This window comes from Mesocricetus auratus, unplaced genomic scaffold (genome assembly GCF_017639785.1).
Source record: "Mesocricetus auratus isolate SY011 unplaced genomic scaffold, BCM_Maur_2.0 Super-Scaffold_100047, whole genome shotgun sequence".
In the NCBI taxonomy this organism is placed as follows: Eukaryota; Metazoa; Chordata; class Mammalia; order Rodentia; family Cricetidae; genus Mesocricetus; species Mesocricetus auratus.
In genome coordinates, this window is record NW_024429224.1 from 5,813,547 (window position 1) to 5,829,942 (window position 16,396).

General features: G+C 38.8%; 1 protein-coding gene and 1 long non-coding RNA gene across 4 annotated transcripts in view; one reads left to right on the forward strand and one right to left on the reverse strand.

Moving 5' to 3' along the window:
- The window catches only part of Pbx3 (PBX homeobox 3), a 189,729-nt gene that overhangs the window by 14,346 nt on the left and 158,987 nt on the right, over positions 1-16,396 (forward strand). The gene's annotated exons all lie outside the window — the stretch shown is intronic.
- On the reverse strand, positions 7,671-8,476 carry LOC121136078. Its single transcript, XR_005873208.1, has 3 exons — positions 8,348-8,476; positions 7,792-7,997; positions 7,671-7,709 (listed from the first exon to the last, which is right to left on the reverse strand). It is a non-coding gene; the product is annotated as an uncharacterized LOC121136078 (long non-coding RNA).

The window sequence follows — 16,396 nt, forward strand, 5'->3', positions numbered from 1 at the left end:
GGAAATAGATACTTGAAGTTCATTTTCTCCCTCACATTAAGGAAGAAACGTGAACAACCTTCAGTATGGGACGTGTGATCATGGTATTTTTGCAGGGACAGTTTATTCCCTAAATATATTTGCAGCAGTGAGTGTACATTTAAAACATAATGTAGGGATTCAGAAGTGCAGTCTGCTGCTCTGGCTGAGCCCTACATGGTGCACAGTGCTCTTATACCCTTGTCATTTTTTTCTTATAAAAATTAAATTTCAGAAATTGTGCCGAGCTGAGTGTAATCATGGTCTTCCCTTCCTTCAGAGTGCTTTAGGGCCTAAGGAGAATGTGAGAAGTGCCAGTTTTCCCAAGATCCAGTCTACCCACAGTGTGTATCTGTTCACATTTGTGATATAGGTAATTGTGCTTTCCTTCTGGAATTCTTGACATTTGAGTTATTTTTTTCCCTTTAAGAGAATATTTACTTAGCTAGTATTCACTTAATTAGAACTGACTGTTTAATGTTTTCTGGGCGGGTATTTATGGTATTTTCTTTGCTATATTTGCATTTCAGAAATTAAGTCCCCCTGCCATTATTCGGCGAGCCTTTCATACATTAGAATGATGAATTGAAAGCAGAAATGGGAAAAAGACTGCAATGCAATGAAAATTTAATCAGCGTCTTCTGCTGCTTTAATAAGGCAAATAATTCTTATTGGCCGCTGTGTTAAGGTTTCTAATATTTAATTCATAACAAACCTTGCATTATTCTGCAGTAGCATCGACAGCTCCACTTTGCTGCCTGCCAACAGGCAACCATAAAAACTTAAAAGCAGATGTAAATGTCTAAAACAAGGAGAATGATTAGATCTAAAGCAGTCAAAAAAAATCAACAACATTGTGAAAGAATTTGATGGATGTCTGTATTTAGTGATGCAAAAATGACATTAATTAAATTTTCTTGAACAGATTGTTTTTGACTTGGTAACCTTTTATAAAGTGTGGTCTTTAAGCAAATGCCAGTAGAGTGTTTGACTATACTCTCCTTTAAACTGGACCCAAACTGTGCTGATTCTTTTGGAAGTATCCGGTTTATATTCCTGTGTGTATAAACTCTCAGATAGTATTGTGCTGGAATGGAGCCAGTGGGATAAAATGTTTTATCTTTGGTTAACCCGGTTTGAGGAAAGCAGTAGCTTTCGGAGTCTGTTTTTGTTTGAAATGCCTATTAGCAATTTTGTTCTGGGATTAAAGGAGTGTATTCTTTCATTTCTGACCTCGACTCAGATGATTCTGCAATTACAGCGCCGTCCTTCTGGATTACCATCTGGATTATCAGGGTCTTTTGTGTGAGGTTGTGTTGGGCATTACGTCTCGACTTGCAGATTGAACAAAAAGATATTGTTACTGATTCCATGAAAACAGTCTGAATCATTCAGAAAGATGTGGAGAAGAGTATTTCTATAGTGTGAAGCCAGAGAAAATGGCAACCTGCCAAAGCTAGGTGCAAGCTCTTGTTACATGGAAGGGTTGGGCCTGTTCTCATTTCTTCTTGAAATGGCTTAATTGGTGTCAGCACCCCAGGGATAAAGGCCTCTAACACTGAAATCCACACGATTCACCCTGTCTCTGCTCAGTGTAGGGAAACTGGTAACAACTGGTGGTGAATGAGGAGTGAACGGTGCTGTAACAATACTCGATGATGTTTGGGATGACAGAAATTAATACGCACTTGCTTGAAGAAAGCAATGATTAATGGCAGTGAGCACGGGAATGCCGTTCCTCCTTTTACTCCACTTTGATGGGGATTGAAAAGCAAAAGGCTGTTTTCATTCTCTGTAGAAAGCAGAGGTCACACAGAGCACATTATAGCAATTTTTCCTCTCTGGTTTTTTTATTTCATAAATATTATGATAAGCATAGATTAGACGGATTTTTTATGAAAGCTCAAAAGAATATTTTATGTCATTTGAACATTGTTGTTTATGCATAAAGAAACCACACGTTCTTCTCTTCCCTTGTTAGATCATTTCCCTTCATGTCAGAATAATTAGTATAATTAAGAATTAAAATCGCTCACAAACACGCAGTTGTGTTAATGCTGCATACCATGTTATGGTAGGAATTAAAGAGCTTAGTTTTCTAGATACTGCTAGGACAGGGTGGGCCAAGGCTGCTGCAGGGGCTTTCACCTTTCTCCCTGCCCCTCCCCCACTTTCCTCAGTGAACGTTTGACGTAAATATATTTTGCAAGGTACTTGCACTTGTCAGCAGCTTTCTTAGCCATTTGATAAAGATTCTTTATTCTACAAGAAAGCCTGAAATAACAGAACTGTACTTTGGATAATGAATTCTTCATCTGTGGAGAACTTTAAAACAAAGTACAGTGTTGGCATTTTTTTCTTTTGAGTGAGAAGGCTGATATATCTTTTGGATCCGACAGGAAGACATAAATTAATAGAGTTCTGGAGTTCAGTTTCTCATTAATAATCCATTTTGTCATGGTTCTTGGCATTGTCAGGCTAGTAGCTGGTTCATATCTTGCTGAGGGATAAAAGCAGATTCTGTCTTAAAGCACAGAGCAGGAATAAAGAGTTTATCGCCTTTGGGGAACTATGTGCTATAAGAAAAAACATTGTTTTGCAAAAAGTTTCAGTTTTTGCTTAGAAATACGCTGCACATTTCCCTGGGTAAAGCTTTTAAGATTTGAAAATGACTCTGAGAACCTTGGAATATTATAGTTTTATATCATTGTTTAGAGTTGCCTTTGCTGACGGTTTGCAATGCTTTACTTTTCAGGGACAGTTTTGGTAAAGTTAATACTATTCTGTATTTTATTTTGAGAATTCTACATATGATCATATGGTTCAAAAACAAAGGCAGAAAAGTCACTATTCCTTTCTTTCTGTTCATTGTCAAGGTAGTCTGTGATCTCAGCCTGTGTTCTAGGCATGGGATCTGGGGTACTGTGAAGGCTATGGTTTTAAATCATCTGAAACCTAGTAGAAGAGTATTTGTTTGATAATTTGATGATCCTAGATTCATTTATTTATTTATTTTGAGTCAGGGTCTCACTATATAGCCCTGCCTCGGCTGAAATTTACTCTGTAGACCAGGCTGGTTTCAGACTCACAGTGGTCCGCCTCTGCCCTCTATGTGCTGGGATCAAAGGTATGCAGACCATGCTCTGATAGTTCCCTGTCTTTATAGAGTCTTCAGAAATATTCGACATTAACCCTGGCCTTGGTCACAGAATTTCTAAATGGCATCTATTCAAACTTGCTTCTGTTTATATTTTGGAGAATTTAGTTCTTATAAAGATTGAAATACTATACCCTTTCTGATACCTGAGGGTGTGATCGCAAGCTGTTTTAGTGCCAGGAAGCTAGTTGAGTGGAGATGAGTGTGTGTGATACAAGTTGTCTTCTTGTGTTTTAGAGCATTTTATCATGTATCCTGTAAACCTTCTAAAACACACATGCTTAGAAATAGACAAATGAAGAATGTTTCATCTTTAGACCTGGATTTTGTGATGCTGTTTTCAGCTAGCCCTATTCTTTCTGTTTGTTCATTTTAAAGTTTCTAAGTAATACATGTGGGGTGTGCAGTCATAACTGTTTGCTGAGACAGCCAGAGATGAGAAGGGGTTTGGGTTAGAGGATGGAGGAAAGATCTAATGGAAGGAATAGGAGAGGTTTCACTTATTCTACTTTGAGGGACTTGGTCTTGTCAATAATTAGTAAATCTTGATGTTTTCTGAGTCATTAAAGTTCACAATTAGATAAAATTACCCTAAGTTAATACTTGTAAGTAGTATGCTATAAAGATTCACTTAGGTATAGAGGGGCTTTTTTTTTTCTTTTTCCCTTTCCTCATTCTCTATGGGACTGTAAGCATTTAGAAGCCAAGGTCTTTTTGTCTTCTCTCTCTTTTTCTGTACACACACACACACACACACACACACACACACACACACACACACACACACACACACTGCTGAATGAATCTGTACATGGTCTTCTAATTCTTTGTGCTGGTTGGTTTTTTGTCAACTTGACACAAAACTAGACATCCCTGGGAAGGGGGAATCTTAATTTAGAAAATGGCTCCATAATATTTGTCTGTAGGCTAGTCCGTGTGGCATTTCTTGAGTTGCTGGATGTAGGAGGGGCCAGCTCAACAGGGACAGTGCCACCCCTAAGTAGCTAGTACTGGGTGTATAAGAAAGCTAGTTAAGCAAGTTAGTAAGCAGTGTTTCTCCATGGCTTCTGCTTTAGCTCCTGCCTTGATTTCCTGCTCTGACTTTCCTCAGTGATGGACTGTTACCTGGAAGTGTAAGCTGACATAAACCATTTCCTCCCTAGGTTGCTTTTGGTCATGGTGTTTCATCACAGAGATAGAGACCCTAAGTAAGACATCTTTCATTTAGAAATTTATCTTAATTATATCGGCTACAGTATATATGGGAAAACTGCCAAAGTTGCTTACTTAGATGTTAAGTAATTTATATGTAAATTATTTATAAAAGTAATTTATATATATTACCATTGCCATGGTTATTATTAATGGTAATATTCTAAAAGGAAAACTTCTGTGTTGAAAACTAGTAACAAGCTTAATGTTGCTTTAATTTACCTTAAAGTTTTTACTTTAAAACTAAGTATGATGAAGCAGTATATTTCAGAGGTAAGAAAATTTATGTTCCCAAAAGGAAGTTTGAATTATGATGTAAGACATGTTTCTCTGTAGAGTTGGAAGGATATTTGTTTTAGTACATGATAATGAAATCTTAAAGAGTAGATTTTGACAAGAGACATTTTGCTGACATAGAATATTTTGTTCATTTTGACTCTCAAATAATTTCATCTGTCATAATGATTGATTTATATTCATTTTACACTGTATAGTTTTGTGGCTGAGTTTTTAATCTATAAGCTATAGAAATCTCTTTAATGATAAATTAAATAATTAACTTCAAAGGTGACTGATTGGTCACATGTTTTTGACTAGTCCAAAGATTAGCCCAGGATTAGTTAAATCAAAAGGTACTACAAATCATGAATTATTTTAAATGAGTGCTAATTTTATTTATCTATCTATCTATTTATTTATTTACTTTTTCGAGACAGGATTTCTCTGTGTCCTTGAATTAGCTCTTGTAGACCAGACTGATCTCGAACTCACAGAGATCTTCCTGCCTCTGCCTCCCGAGTGATGGGATTAAAGGTGAGCACCACCACCGCCCTGTGAGTGCTAATTTTAAATAGTTTGATGAGAAACACAGAATATGGTAAGGTATCATTTATTTACTAGTTTGAACTGGGCACTGGTTTGTTGCTTATCAAGTGAAGAGCATGGGAAATCAAGATCCGTATATACTTACTTACTTAGTTGTAACTGTTAGAACAATTTGAAAGAGCTTTTGGTCCCCTGCCCCTTCCCCCTGCCAAAAAAACCAAAAAAAAAAAAAAACAAACAAAAAACCAAAAAACAAAAAAACCCTAAATATTTGTACTCTAGAGCCATGGGAATGGTGGATTTCAGAATGGCTGCACTGAAAACCAGTACAGGTGACTAGTGTGAGTGGTGACTACTAAGTGGAGAATTAGAGCAGCTCTGTGGTTTGGGTGGATGTCAGTCTAGTCAAAATTGTTAGACTCATCGCCAATGATTTTGCTTCATGGAAACTATCACGATGTGGAAAGATCACAACTATTTGATAAATATTTTGTTCCCTTTTCTTCTTTATTGCTAAAAATCATGTAATCCAGATATTCTTGATTTTATTCTGTGCTGTGGTCAATAAATCTGCCCATCCTGACAGTCAGTGTCTATATTTCTAGAAACGTGTGTGTGTGTGTGTGTGTGTGTGTGTGTGTGTGTGTGTGTGTGTACTTAGAAAGGTTTGAGTACAGTTTCAGGGAGTTAATAGACTCCTAGAACATCATTAACAGATCTCTCTTGGAGACACGAGACTTCGGGTTCTGTAACCTGTTTAGTTCTTTTTTGACACAGTCTCATGTAGCCTAGGCTGACCTGGTCTTGATTGGGTACTATGTAGCCAAGAATGAACTTGAACTTTTGACCCTCCTGTCTCCACCTTGAAGGCTGAAGATTACAGGAGTGCTCCTACCCTAGCTTGGGCCTTTTATTTGGTGCTAGGGATAGAACCTGAGGCTTGATGCATGCTGGGCAAGTAGTGCACCATTGGAGCTGCATAGTTCCCTGATGCCCTCTCCTCTCCCCCCTCCCCTACTTTCTTCCTCCTCCTTCACTCCCTCAGTCCCTCCCTCTCATTTTTTAAAAATATATTTATTTATTTATTACATATTTATTTATTTTAAAGATTTATTTATTTATTGCATATACACTGTTCTTCCTACATGCCAGAAGAGGGCACCACATTGAATTGTAGATGGTTGTGAGCCACCATGTGGTTGCTGGGAATCGAACTCAGGACTCCTGGAAGAGCAATCAGTGCTCTTAATCTCTGAGCCATCTCTCTAGCCCCCCTCCCTCTCATTTTTAAAAACATCTTTTGTCCCAGTTTATAAAGCTTTCTTCTTGGGAGCCTTTTAGATTTACTCTCATCAAAGGTCTACTTATATTCATAGCACCAGTGATCCCTGGACCTAGTCAATGTTTGTTGACATGTAGGGCAGGAGCGGAGAAAATGGAATTGAACTGTACCTGAGTGTGAAGAGCAGGTCGGCAGTGAGAGCAAGGTGGGAAGTAGGACTAGAGTTGAACGATGCGGGATGAGGAGGAAATCTAAATTTGAATGTTTAAGGACTTATTGGGCAGGTTTTGTTTTTGTTTACTTGATTTTTGTTTATTTTGTTTGTCTTCTTGTTGTTGTTTGGACAAGGTTTCACTAAGTAGCCCTCACTGGCCTACAACTTGCTATGTAGACCAGGCAGTCCTCACACTCTCAGAGACCTCTTGCCTCTGCCTCTACAGTGCTGGAGTGAAAGGGTGTGCCACCACGCCCACTTTCTAGCTATGCTGACTGGATATTGATGATGGTGGTGACCCTATTGGTTTCAGCCTGGGTGCCAGAAGTTCCCTGGAAATTTGTCATATTGACAACTCTTCTGCTGCTTGGTGCTATAAGATTTAATTTTTACCTCATGGTAGATTTCTTTAAAAATACACTCATTCCTTGTATTAGAATTAGCATTTCATTTGTTAAACTTTGCTGACTCAACACTTTTGAGCAAACTACATCAAAGATTCTTAAACTCTGATCTCAGGACCTCTATATTCTTAATAGTTTTTGTTTATATGAGTTCAATATTGATCAGTATTTAACTGCAATAGAAATTAAAACAAATTAAAAATATTTTCTGAGTCCATTGCAATACAAACATAAATAACATCATCCCAAACACTATTTTTTTTTTTTTTTTTTTGGTTTTTCGAGACAGGGTTTCTCTGTGGCTTTGGAGGCTGTCCTGGAACTAGCTCTTGTAGACCAGGCTGGTCTCGAACTCACAGAGATCCGCCTGCCTCTGCCTCCCAAACACTATTTTTAAAAATAATTTTATTTAAAATTTATTGATTTATTGTGTATATAGTGTTTTGTTTTGATGTGTTCTTGCAGGCCAGAAGAGGGCACCAGATCTCATTACAGGCGGTTGTGAGCCACCATGTGGTTGCTGGGAATTGAACTCAGGACCTCTGGTAGACCAGTCAGTGCTCTTAACCGCTGAGCCATCTCTCCAGTTTTTTGAAACTGAATAAAACAAAAGAAGATAGCATGAAGACTGGCATTGCTTACAATTTTGAAATTCTTTTTTTTTTTTTGTCAGACTTACTAGAAGACAGAATGTCATTGCTGCTTCTGTTGTCTGATTACATATGGCTGATGGTCTCCCAGTGTAGCCCTGGCTGTCCTTAAAGTGGCTGTCTGCCTCTGCTTCTGAAGGACTGGATTATAGGCATTTGACAGTATACCTGGCTGATGATTTGCACCTTGTTTCTTCTACCTGTGTAGGACTTCGTCACATCATGTCTTAAGCATCTGAAAAATATTGATATGGATAGGCATCCTTATCTTGAAAATACTAGCAATTCATTATACCTTATTAAAAAGTTATATTTGCCCATATTATCACAAAACTCACTAAATCATCACCATATTTAAAAACATTATCTCATTGGTTGGGAGTACAATTCAGGGCCTCATGCATGTATGTACATCAAGTTCCTGCTCTACCACTTAGTGACACCCTGAGGTACCTAGAAAAAATTTTAATAGTTGAAAGCTGTCACATGCGATGGATGTTTCAAAAATTAAAATTTGCTTGAAAGTTTGTGGTTTGTCATTGGCATTCAAACTATCCATTGTTTTTCTTATGGTACCAGGCTTACTTTGTTCTGTTTTAAAAAAGTTATCTTCCCAAGTCTCCAAGCCTTAGTCTCTGCAGTTTGTCAGTCATTTTTTCTGAGTACGTGAGTTGAGCTCGAAACCCACAGGTGTGCTTGTTCCTTTACCCAGGGCTTTGGGTACAATTCTTATTTTGTCACAGAATGTTGGACATATACTTATGTCATAGTTGATAATGTTAGTTTCATCAAGGTCATTCTGAAGTGAGCTGCCCCCCTCCCCTCTCCAGTTTTAAGCTGTAATGCTAATGACATAGACTTCTGTCATGGACTATCTTAGGACTGTGAAACCAAATACCTGTGTACTTCCAAAAGGGCTGTGAACCACCTTTCAGCACTGACCTGTATGTGAGGTGAAATACATATATAATTAGCTCTAAGTCCCTCATTTTTTCTTTGTCTGTTTTTACTTGACAGAAAAGTTACTTGAAAAAACTAAGTCTTTAGGGTGCTGACTCTGAAGGCACAGTGTAGCCTTAAGTCTTCCTTCTGATCCAGGCTGGAGCCCGGGTAGTGTTTGTTAAGTTCTTTCCTAATGATGATGTTCTGTTAATACTTTCCAGTGTTAAAACAGCCTTTGCCCTTAGAAAGTGGACTCTGTAATCAGCCTTGGCTGCACACACAAAGGAAGGAGGGACAGACCAACAGAGGCACATTTGTTGAATCACAATTCTCCCCGAAGAACTTGTGTAAGTTTCCTGGGATTCGTGGGCAAGTCACTGAATGATTATTTACAAAATAAAGAAGTTGGGTTAGAAGCTTAGGATCTCATTCAGCTGTAATTGTTTATGATTTTTTGGTTACTAGTTAGCTTTTAACCATTTATTAACTACATTTAGTCTTTAAGCTGAAGATATTAGATAGAGTTTATGTTTACTATCATTGTGTTGAGTAAGCATTGACTCTTGCAGTTTGGAAAAATGAAATGCATACAAGAGGAAGTAGAGGAGACTTGTCAGGGAAGAAGGCTTGTAGGAACAAATGAATTTTATGTACAGAGAAAAAAGAAATGTGAGTGATGGAGGGAGGGCTGTGCAATTGGGGAAATAAAACACTGACTTCTGTCTTTTCATCTTTTACTAGTATAGCAGAGAATACTAGTTAATAAAACACTGACTTCTGTCTTTTCATCTTTTACTAGTATAGCAGAGAAAGAATTTTGAGTTTAGATTTAACATACAGGTCTGTGAGTTGCAGAGTCTGTCATGGTTAGATCCCAATGTTGCTATGTGTTGTATGAACTTCTAAAAGCAAATCCCTGAAGTAATGAGTGGATCTGAATGTAAGTACTGTTGATTCTGAGCTCCCTTTAGCACCATTAATTTTGACCTGAGAGCTGTACTTTCTTTTTGAAAAGGGAACCAGTCTTGGGTAAGATACATTATGATTTTCCTTTGACATCTTTAAAGAAGGAATAAAGTTCAGTAGAGAAAAATGGCCTCCATATCCAGGTTTCTGCCCGGCTCGGCCCAGCCCAGCCCAGCCCAGCCCAGCCCAGCCCAGCCCAGCCCAGCCCAGCCCAGCCCAGCCCAGCCCAGCCCAGCCCAGCCCAGCCCAGCCCAGCATGGATGTCTTTCTTTTCCCCTTTTCTGTGTTTAGAATGCTAGTGAGAGGGATTTGGTGAATCCTGGAAGGTGCAATTTAACTTCTTGAAAAGGAGAGAGGGCGCCCGAGATGCAATTTTGTGTTCAGGCAAATCAAATTGGAAAGGTAGAAAAGCTGCCATTGTGGCAGTATTTAAGAAAAAAAAGACTCCAGAGACTGTGTGTTTTGGAAATATTTGACAACATTAGCAACATCAACTACTGACAAAAAAAAGAAGAACCACCTCTTTGGCAAATCTTCTACAGCTGTGCCTGGAAAAGCAGCTTCATTGGAATGTTCCCACAAACTGTCATCAGCCACGCAGCAGCAACTTCACAAATCAGAAATGATATCTTCAGGCGCTGCTGTCAAGTGTTATTCAAATAATACCAGCCTCACATTTGAATAACAGCAGACATTTTGAATTAATTAATCAGATGAGATAGTCTAGGCCCTTTCTCATTAGTCTCTGGGTCAGGCTGGGGAAGATATATGTGGTAGTGATGATACACTTGCCTTTAATCATGATTTATGAAGATTTAGGATTGTGTGTGATTTGTCAGAGGTTCTGGGAAAAGGCTGGTGCATATTTCATTACCTAATCTGAGATTGATTTTATGACGCTAGCAGAGCTCACACTGTTGTTTGAGTGTGTGGGAAGTCCAGGGCACCACATGCAGGCTTCTTACTGCATGGTCTTTGCAACCATCAGCCAGGGCTGTAACCCTGAGCAGCTCATAGTTAGCAGTTCTTGCTTTAATTGTGAGCAGAGCTTTTGCTATGTCCAATGGGAGACGTTTCAGTGGTTGTTGAGCTAAAATACATACAAGACATTATAACTATGACCTGGTATGAATCATAGGCAAAGTTGGTAAATTTCATGGGTTGGTCGTGGTGAAGATACAGCATTTCATGGCTTGTTAAAGATTAATAGAAAAATCTCATTAAAATGGTGCAAATACTACAAGAAGAAACCGGGGTACTTTTCCTCACATTATCTTATGCTCAGGATTGATTTTAGCCCAACTAGGATATAAAATCGTATTTTGCCTGATGTTCTAACCATTAATAATTTATTGCAAACTGAAGTAATTTATGCAAAAATATCTAGTTCAGTGCCTGGTATGCAGCAGGTGCTGAATGTTTGCTCATTTCCCTACCTTTTCCAAACCTTTTTCATTTGTTTTTTAAATTTGTCTGTTAGCTTTGTGTAACTTTTGCATTCCTAACATTTGAAAACTCCTGTTGTTTTTAGTTCCCCAAGATATGTTTCATTTGGAGGAAAGGGATTCAAGAGGGAGAGGCTGTCAGCTCAGCAGATTGGATGACTGGGGTGGGAGGCATGGGCTGATGGTACAATGAGGGTGATAGTGATGGTGGGTGGAGATGGGGTGATTGCCATGGTGATGGTAGGGTTAGGGGTAAATATGTAAGATACTGAGTGTTGCCCTTTTAGTATCATGGCGGATCTTTCTGAACCACCTGCCTCTGCAGACAGTTACATATTTATAAGCTGATGTTTTTTTTTCTTCCTTCTCTCACTCAAACTAAAATACAAGTTGCTTGAAATATTTAGGAATAATAAGGCAGTTTTTAATTGTTCTACAACTTTAAAAGTTACTTTTCCATTTTTAGGGTCTTCTGTCAGGTATTGTATTACTGGGGTGACTGGTCAGTGTTTTGGGAACTGGTTATTACTGGTATTTTAATGCCTGGCACATGTCAGTGCATTAAAGGCTGACAGTTCTAGCTGGTTGTTCACTTTGGGAAGGGCGGTGAGAGCAGTATTTAAGGGTAGTTTGGGGGCAGCTTGCTGCAGAACAACACTAATCTCTGAATGCAGTAGATCTGGGTCCCACTCTTAGCTACCACACAATTGATCTGTGACATTGGCAAGTTACCTGATCTTTTCTGAGGGTATACCCAGCTTTCAGGGTTGTGCTAAAGATAGGGGGGATGTGTGTACAATAACTGAGTTGTCTACATGGAGCGGGTGCTTCATAAACAACAGCTATTGCTGTTATATTATCTCCTCATTTATTTCTTAAGGAACCTTTTTTGAGAACCAGGCAGTGGTGGTGCATGCCGTTAGTCCCACAACTCAGGAGGCAGAGGCAGGTGGATCTCTGAGTTTGAGGTCAGCTTGGTCTACAAAGCTACACAGAGAAACCCTGTCTAGGGGGAAAAAAAACCTTTCTGAGATCTGGGCATGGGGAGACATGTTTATCCTAGTACTTGGGAGGTGGGGCCAGGAGGGTTGTGAGTTCAAGGTCATCCTTCACTGTATAATGTGTTTGAAGTCAGCCTGAGCTACATGAGACCCTACCTCAAAATAAAACCAAATTAACAAAACAAGACAAAACAAAAACCACAAAAGGAACATGCAGGACTTGCTGCATTCAGTGACACAAGTTCCTTAGAGACACAGCAAATGCTTTCTGTTAAAAACAGGGTGGACACAGAAAGCAGGGTTATTGAGATGGATGAAGGGGCAGCAGGGACAGCATGTGTTAGAGCGGCTTTGCACAAGGGAGAAGGTCTTAAATCTGTGTTGGGTAGCTCTGATTGGTGCAAGCAAGAGGAAAGGACTAGACTTTATCATGTTTTGCTTCAGAAACTTTTGGAGGAAATGCTGGTCAGTGATTATATGCAGTAGTTAATAATAGGGATTTTAAAAAGGGCAGTAGTGGTTTAAATAAAACTGAGAAGTGAGAAGCTTAGGTAACTGATTAGACTCATGAGGAACTGTATTAAAGGGCTGCAGCGTTAGGAAGGCTGAGAATCACTGCTCTGGAACATGTTTTTAAACTCCAGTTCTTTTTAAAAATTACATCTTATTTGTTTGTGTATGTGTGCAGGTCAGAGGACACCTTTCTGGAATTGGTTCTTTCCTTCCACATTTACTTTCATTCCAAGGGTTGAACTCAGGTCACCAGGCTTCTTGGCAAGTCCTGCTGAGCCCTTTTGTTGGTCCAACCTTTCAGTTCTGTTAGTTACCTGTTTATGTGCCCAATAGCATCCTATTTTGTTTTCTTTTTTCCCACTTTGCTATTATGCTCATGATGCTGTATTTAATTAAGTTTTTTTTTTCTGCCAGTGTACTGAGAACTCTAATAGGACAGAGAGTGCGTTTTGTCCTTTGGCGGTATTGTCTTTGTTGACATGAACTCAAGTGTTGTAAATGATGGGGAAATAAGTAAAGTGCTTGTTAGTTTTGGGTAAAGGCAGTAGGATTGTAATTGTCATTACTCAGGGAAATTGAGAGTGGCATTTCAAGGGTTATGTGTTGTGTTTATTATCACCCTTGTTAGACAATGCCACATTGTTTCCTAGTAGTTTATATCAATTCAGGTGTGTGCTGGAAGTGTGTGATTATTCCATATGCTTGAGGATATTATTTCATATTTAAGAAAAATTTAGCAATGTGATATTAACCATTTGGACTTTACAGCTTGGTGTCATTTTGTTCAGTCACAGTGTAACATAACCACCATTTTTCTCTGGTTCCAAAACATTGTCATCATCTTAGATGAAGCCTTTTTTACCCATTCTTATGCAGTTACTACTTTTTGCTCATTCCCTGCCAACCACCAGTGTGTTTCCTCTCTGTATAGACGTATCTTCCCTGGATGCTTCATATTAATGGAATCATATGGTGTATTGTCTTTTCACTGGCCTCTTACAGCTAACAGTGTTTAAAGGTTCATCTATGCTGTAGCATTTGTTAGTATTTCATTCATTTTTATGGCTGAGTAATATTCCACGATATGAATATACTGCAGTTTATCAGAAATAGGTTTTCCACATTTGGCTCTTGTGACTAACAATGTTATGACCATGTATAAGCATTTGATTGATTGTATATTTTCTTTTCTTTTTTCTTTCTTTCTTTTTTTTTTTTTGGTTTTACAAGACAGGGTTTCTCTGTATTGATTTGGAGGCTGTGGGTCCACCCCAGCCTCGAACTCACAGAGATCTGCCTGCCTCTGCCTCCCACGTTCTGGGATTAAAGGCGTGCACCAACAACACCCAGCTGACTGCTAGTTTTAAAGAAAAGTTATTTTTTTAATTTTATGTGTATGGATGTTTTGCCTACATGTATGTCTGTATCATGTATGTGTCAACAGAGGTCAGAAGAGGGTGTTGGGTGTTGTATCCCCTGGAACTAGAGTTGCACATGGTTGTAAACTGCCATATTGGTGCTGGGAACTGAACCCAGGTCTGGAAGAACAGACGATGCTCATAACCACTGAGTGATCTTTCTAGCCCCCAGATTCCTATGTTGTTAAGGTTTTATAGTTGTAGTTTTTATATTCATGTGGTTAGTTTCTGTACATGGCGTAAAGTAGGGTTTCCACCTCATTCTTCTGGATGTGTCTTATCAAGTTGCCTGTGCTTTCTCTCTTGAGTGGTCTTGGTACCTTTGTAGAAAAACAAATTGACTGTCCATACATGGTTTTACTTTTGGACTATACTGCTGTCAGCCAAGCTGGAAGGGAAGAGCCATGGATGTCCACTGACACTGGACATGGAGCTGGGTTTTGGTTGTGCTGGGTTTTTGTCCTGCTTTGGTCCAGTATTTCCACACTATGTTCCCCTTCCTCCCTTTTGTAATGGCAATGTATATTCTATGCCACTGCATTTTGTAATTTGCTTTTTGCTTTTGCTCTCACATGCAGTACAATTAAGACGTAGCCTTGCATCTTAGAAGAGACCTTGGACTTTTAAGTTATTTTGATTGTGAAAGACTGGGAACTTTTGAAGTTGTATGTAGTATCTGTGGAGGCCGGCAGAGGATATTGGATTTCCTGCAAGCGGAGTTATAGGTGGTTGCAAACTGCCTAATGTGGGTACTGGGAATCAAATTTGGGTCCTCAGCAAGAACTGTTCTCTTTCTTAGCCACTGGACACTTTCTCTAGTTCCTCCCTCCCCGTGAACCTGATCTTTATATGTTGATCTTGTGCCTTGTAATAGCTCAAATTTTATTGACTCTAGTAGACTTTTTGTGTTTTGGGGGTCATTACACACACACACACACACACAGTGTTAGTTTTACTTCTTTTTTTGCTTTGTTGAAGAGCTATGGAGGAAAATAGTTAATTCTGCCTGGTTTTGATCATATTGAGTTAGTTTTGAGTCATCACTGTGGATGATGCTAGTTATGGGTTTTTCACAATTGCCGTCCCTTACATATTTTAAAGATATTTTTATGTATATGAAAGTTTGCCTGCATATATGTATGTGCATGGAGTTATGGATGGTTACAAGTCATCATCTTGACTTTTCTGTTTTGATTACTAATTCAGTCTTTTTTAGAAATCATTTCAGATGAGGACTATTTTCTTAAGTCTGTATAGGTAATTTGAATACTTAAAACATTTTCTGTTTCTTCCAACTGTTGGTAGTTATACAACATTGTTCATAGTATTCTTAATTATTTTTGTAGTGTTGTTCATAGTATTCTTTTACAGTCTTTTTGATTTCTGTGGGCTAGTAGAAGTATTTCCACTTTCATATCTGAGCTTATTTATATTGTTCAAGAATCACATTTTTATTTTATTTTTATTCTGCTTTGGCAATTTTCACTTCAGTGTTTATTATTTTCTTTCTCTTGCTAGCTTGTATTTACTTGGTTCTGTTCCTTTAAGGTATGAAGTTATGTTATTGATTTTAGGTCTTTTTTTTTTCCTTGCAATATCTTTCCGTGTTTCCCAAGCTTGTCTTACTCCTGAGGTGCAGGTGATCACCCTGTCTCAGCCTGTTAGATAGCTTGAACCAAAGGCATAGTCCACTGTAAAATACCTTCAAAGTAGCCATTTGCAGCCTTCCCCGAGTAGCTCAGACTGCAGGTGCATGCCCTGGAGCCCAGCTGCCGCCCTCTTAAAAGGGTAATTTTAATTAGATGTTAAATTTGAATGAAGACGCTTTACTTTTTTCCCTTTCAGCATTTCATTATTTATTTATTGATTTGTTTGCTTGTTTGTTTATTTATTTATTATTTTTGGTTTCTTCGAGACAGGGATTCTCTTTGTAATAGCCTGGTTGTCTGGAACTCACTTTGTAGACCAGGCTGGCCTTGAACTCACAGGGATCCACCTGCCTCTGACTCCAGGGTGCTGGGATTAAAGGTGTGCACCACCACCCCTGGCTGCTTTTCAGTGTTTTAAATATGTCACTCCATATCCTTCTTGCCAGCATGGCTCCTGCCAAGAACTCGACTGCCAGTTTTGCTGAGGACATTTCGAGCATGCTGAGGTGTTTCTCTTGTTATATGTGGATCCTTTTGTATTTACGTTTGGAACTTATGTTTGTGTCTTATGCATCCAAAAGCTCTCAGTCATTACTTCAGGAATTTCATTCTGCTCTTCTCTATTCCTCCTTCCTTTTGGTACCCCCAGGATGACTGTGTTGGCATGCTTGTTGCTGTAAGTACTCACAGGCTCCTTCTT